The sequence below is a fragment of the Grampus griseus genome (assembly GCF_964374135.1).
Source record: "Grampus griseus genome assembly, chromosome: 5".
In the NCBI taxonomy this organism is placed as follows: Eukaryota; Metazoa; Chordata; class Mammalia; order Artiodactyla; family Delphinidae; genus Grampus; species Grampus griseus.
In genome coordinates, this window is record NC_138998.1 from 88521250 (window position 1) to 88526761 (window position 5512).

At 36.1% G+C, this 5512-nt stretch overlaps 1 protein-coding gene across 4 annotated transcripts in view; it reads right to left on the reverse strand.

The window, feature by feature from the left end:
* The window catches only part of DZIP3 (DAZ interacting zinc finger protein 3), a 122494-nt gene extending 117234 nt beyond the window's left edge, over window positions 1-5260 (reverse strand). For all 4 annotated transcript variants that reach the window (XM_082655068.1, XM_082655066.1, XM_082655065.1 and 1 more), the window contains exon 1: window positions 4993-5260. The gene's annotated coding sequence lies outside the window, so the exon portion shown is untranslated. The remainder of the gene's footprint in view (window positions 1-4992) is intronic.
* Between the last annotated feature and the right edge of the window lie 252 nt (window positions 5261-5512).

Sequence of the window (5512 nt, forward strand, 5' to 3'; positions counted from 1 at the left end):
TCAGTCTTTTCTATCCTACTCACCCTATATCATTTAGTCTCCAGGCTTTAAATTTTTATCTCTGGCCTTGACCTCTCCCTTAACTACAAATAATATATTCAACAGCCCAATCAATAGCTCCCAGATGTCTAGTAGACACCTTGTCATAACTGAAATTGAGCTCAAGATATCTCCCCTACCCCACAAAACAGCTAAAGCAGAGCTACCCAGCCAAGTCATGCCTTGATCAGACTAACTGCACTCAACCCACAGACCAAGAAATACATGTTCATGGTTTTAACCACCGAGTTTTGAGGTGATTTGTTATGCAGCAAATACTGATCAATACTCCACCCTAACTAAAATTGCAATTCTCCAGCCTGACTCTGATATTTCCTATCCCCCTTCCCTGTTTTTTCCTATACTGCACTTATTACTAACGTTAATATATTTTACTTATATCTCTTTTTTTTTTTTTTTGCTATATCTCCCATTAAAATAAAAGCTCTACTTGGGTAGACATTTTTTGTCTATTTGATTCACTGCTGTACCCCCAGAACCTAGAAAGGTACATGCCACTCAAGCTAGCATTAAATATATGGTGGGTAAATGAATTAACAGTCAGCTCTGTGTTCACACCTCTGATACAATTCCCTTAGTACAATATTCAGTATTCTACAAACTCTGCACATTCATCAAAAATACAGTTCACAACACATACAGTTCATGATACATACAGTTCATGAATCATACAGTATGATTTATCTAATATGACTTAAAACCTGGTAATGAGACATTAAAAAATTCCATTTTACTATTCAGCATTGAAGATATGCTCTTTTAAAGTTTTTCCAGAAGAAATAAAGGAGCTTCCCAGCCCTTGAGTTGTAAGCTCCTAAGCAAATTTTGCTTAACTCCCTTAAATGTGTTTCCTGAACTATAAATTAGGAAAAATACCTACATCAAATACAAAGAACAGACAGGAATAAAAATGTACAAAGAAGAGGGATTTCATGCCACTCCTTGATGAAGGAATTGGATACTTAATATTTTGCCTTAAAAAAATATGTGTTCCTACAGCATTCTATTTCTCTTGAAAAGCACTGATTCTGGTTTGCTACTTTCCCAACAGACTCTAAGACCTTTGAAAAATAACTAGCATTCAGTGAATATTTGATAAATGAATGAATATTAGCATTTTAAAAATATTTACCAGAATGATTAAAATAATTAAACTTTTTTTAACTACAATGTGGATGCTCACTTTAGCTACTGTCTTTTTAAATTTTTCTGGCATGAACAATCTTTAATAAAAAATATAGTATGGAAATATACTAAGTCTTCAACTTTTAAAAAATTATAAAAGGAACAAATAAAAGAAAAATATATTTATATGGATGAAATTTTTCAAGATAAAAGTAAAATTAGTGATTCTGAAGAAAAAAAAATTTAATAAAACCAAAGTTGCTTCTTGAAAAGCTGAATAAAATAGACAAACCCCTGGAAAGCCCCACTAAGAAAACAGATAACATTATAATGAAAATGGAAATTCAAATCTACAAAGAAGAGATTAAGAGAATTATTGTATACTGATGTAACTTTACATCAATAAATTTTTAAATTTAGAGAAATAGTTGGTATGTTAAAAATTTTTATTTCCAAAGCTAACACAAGAAGATAGAAAAAATTATCAGATCAATAACCATATTACAAATTCAAATATTTTCTAAAGATCTACCACGAAATAAGCTATCAAGCTTGATTTTATAGGCCAGTTGTACGTAATCTACAAGGATCAAATGATTCTATTTGATTCTCATTATTCTACAGCATAGAAAAAAAGATGGAAAATTTCCAATTCATTTTTCAAAAGTAACATACAACCCGAATTCCAAAAGAGTGAATAAAGAAAATTTATTTTAAATTCTCCCAAACATAAATATAAAATCCTGAATAAAATATCTGCAGCATAGCAAATATAAGGTTTGCTACTACTTCTTGTGTGACCTTGGGTAAATTACTTCACCTCGCTCTCATTTTTTTCCGTCTGTAGAATGAAGATCATAATAGTACCTAAAGCATGACATTATAAAGATTAAACAGTTAAGTTCTTAGAACAGTGCTTGGCACATGGCAAATGCTCAATATGTGTTAGCTATTATTATCCTAAAAATAAAATCAATATAATCCACTGCATTATCATTTTAAAGGAAAAAATAAGATATATAAACATTTAATAATTTTTTTAGCAGACATTTCAGCAAATCTTTAAATAAAACTGGTATAAAGGGCAATCGCCAAAACATTTTAAAGAATATTTATCTCACGCCAATAGCACAAATTATACTAAGTGTTAAAATACTGGTCATTCCCATTGAATTAAGTAATAAGACTACGATGTTCAATATCATTATGATTATTCCATACTTTAAAGATTACACTAATGAAATAAAGTATAAGAACAAATATTGGAAGGGATGAAATTATTATTTGCAGATGATATATAGCTAGAAAATCTAAGAGAGGAAGCAAAACTGAATCAATGAGGAATTTTAGTCAGTAGGCTGGATAAAAGATATACCAAAAATCAGTTTCTCTTTTAACAGTAGCAATAACAAATAAAAAATTTATAGGAGAAAAAGAGAACCCACTCACAGTAACAAAAATTATATAATACCCAGGAATAAATTTAATGAAAATGGTACAAGACTATATGATAAGCTATATTAAATTTCATTGAACATAAAATACAACCTGAATACTTAATATTGACTACCTCAGCAGTTTCTGTATCTTCTCTATCACCCAACCTAGAAACTTGGAATCCCTTCTAGTTTCATCCCTCTCCTCACTCTTCACATTTGAAATCAGTCACTAAGTCCTGCCTATTCCACCTCATATATATTTCTCAAATTTGTCATCTTTTTGCTCTCCACTTCAATTATCTCGGCTATCCTTTGGAAAGATTCCAGTATATTAAATACTCTCCCTACTTCTGGTCTTATCCTCCTCAGAATCATAGCCTGTCTAGCTACCAGGGTAATCAATCTAAAACACAAACCTAACTAGATTAGGCCCCAGTTTAAAACCAGAGATCACCACTGAATTCAGGATGGAGTCCAAGCTCAAGGTTAATAAAGCCTTCAGTCATTTGGACCCAGCTTCGTCTCCTTCTCCTCCTTTCCCATCTTTTTGTGTCTTAAAACATGGCTCTGTTTCTCATATTAGGATATGCAAGTATCTCCAACAAAAGATACTTCTCACCGCTACCACAAGTGGTATATCCTACTAAATTTACATCAATTTTTGGTGAAGATTTTTTGAGAAAGACCTTATTTTACATTAAAATAAATACGGAAGAGATGCAAAATTTGTGACTGCTCAAGATAAAACGCAAGATTTCGAAGAAAGATGGCACTTACAGCAAACAGCTTTGACCCTTTCCCTCAGGTCAAAATGGGGATAATCATGATACATTTGTCATTATTAGTGAAAAATCTGACACTGCCAAACTACTATCACTGTATTTGCCAAGGAACTAAGATGTAACTAATACTTGCTGAGAACATAACTATGCCAGGCAACTGTTCTAAATTCTTCGTTGGTTAACTCATTTTATAATAACTTGACATGATTTCATCTCTACTACTCTCACACTTGCTCTCTACTCCAGCCATAGTGGTGTCCTTGCTGTTCCTTACACACATTCTCAGGCTCCCATTTCAAGGCCTTTGCCCTTGCTATTCTATCTAGAAATCTTTCCCCTTAGAGAGCATAGGTCTCTTTTTCAACTCCTTGTAGTACTGATATTTCCTCCAATGTTGTTTTCTCTATCCTTACCTCCCATTTCCCTTCCTTTTAACCATAACTCTAGAAGAATAATTCTCTAGCTTTTTTCTCCATCTCGCTTTCTTTACTGTGCTTGTTATTTGTTTTTCTTCCCCCTATCAGAAGGTAATGGTAGGATTTTTGTTCTATGACAATAGGATTTTTACGTTATTCACTGAATCTAGTGCCTAGACCACTGCCTAGCACATTCTAGGCTCTAATTATTTACTGAAGGAACAACTTTATGAAACAGATACTACTGTTAGTCAAATTTTACTTTATGAAGAGACTGAAGCAGTGAGAATTTGCCTGTGATCCCATAGTAAAAGGCAGAGCTAGGATTTGTAAGCAGACAGCCTGGCTTCACTCTTTACCACAACTGCATGGTGCCTCTAATTTGTGCGGTGAATTCCATATGCACGATCTACTTAGTACATTTCCTTGATTAGACAGTTCCTTCCCAGCTGGTTCCCTGACTGGCAGGTTTAGCGCACTTTATACAGTCAATTGTTTACAGAATGAATAAATGCATAAATACATTAATTACCCAATGATTTACGCCTCAATTATTATTTTAAGCTTTCAGGCTTAATTTTTAACTTAATATAAAAATAATTCCTGCCTTTAAAAATACAGTGACGTAGAATACTTTCTTTGAATTGACAAAACATGATTTCTGACAAATGGTTTAATTAAAAGGACGTGTACCCTATTCTTAAAATTTTATCCAAACTGGCTTTTAAAGCTTCATTCAACATTAGCATACATTAAGCAAAAAGCTCCAGAACCAGCCTGACTCATTTCATTATATATACATGCATAATATTATCTCTAATGAAAAACCGCGAACAGTGCCATTTCCTTAGACACCAAGATTTATAAAACAATCAACTACGCCAGATAAAAACAGCACCTTCACTTACAAAAACTGACGCTAATCAGAACACCCTCCGGAGCAACACTTGGCTCAGGAGTCACCTGGACCAGCTTTCTCAAACAAATTTGACAACCACTATCATAAGGGCATGACTAACTTGCCACCGAATCCGAATGGCCATAGGTTTACTCTAAGAAACAAACATTCCTGAGTAGAAGGGGTGGACAAATGAGCGGTTTTAAAAAGAGGCCCCTCCCAGGCCGCCTCAAAATCTAGAGCCCAAGATTCTCCTCCTCAGAGCTCCTCACCGTGTCTAGACTAGGGGGAAGCGACCATTTCTCAGGTAGAGGATGATGAACAAAGGAAAAACTGGCCATCCAGCTTGAAGGCCGCGGAACCAAACGCAAACAGACCGCACTGATTAACAAGGACCCCCCGGGCGTCCCACCGGCCCACCGCCCCTTCACAGGTGGAGCCGCAATTGCACTTCTCGCGAGATGTCTCGTCTTCACGGGATCTCGAACTGAAACCTCGCGGCTTTTCGGATCAGGGGGTCTAAAAGGACAACTCGCAGCCTGCCTCACGGACTCACAAAGGGCCTCGATCCCCACCTCACCCTCCCTCCACCACCACGCCCCTCCCCTCCCTTCCCTTCCTAGAAGGGTCACTTCCCCAGGTTGCCCAGGGACTTCCGCAGCCCGACCGGAACCGGAAGCTTCTGGGAGCGAGTGGGTGGGGGCGGAAAATTTTTTAAAAAGCGCGGGTCAAGCTAGAGGACCGAGCTGGCACGGTGGTGGTAACCCCGAAGCGGGACTGTGGCGGGTCCTG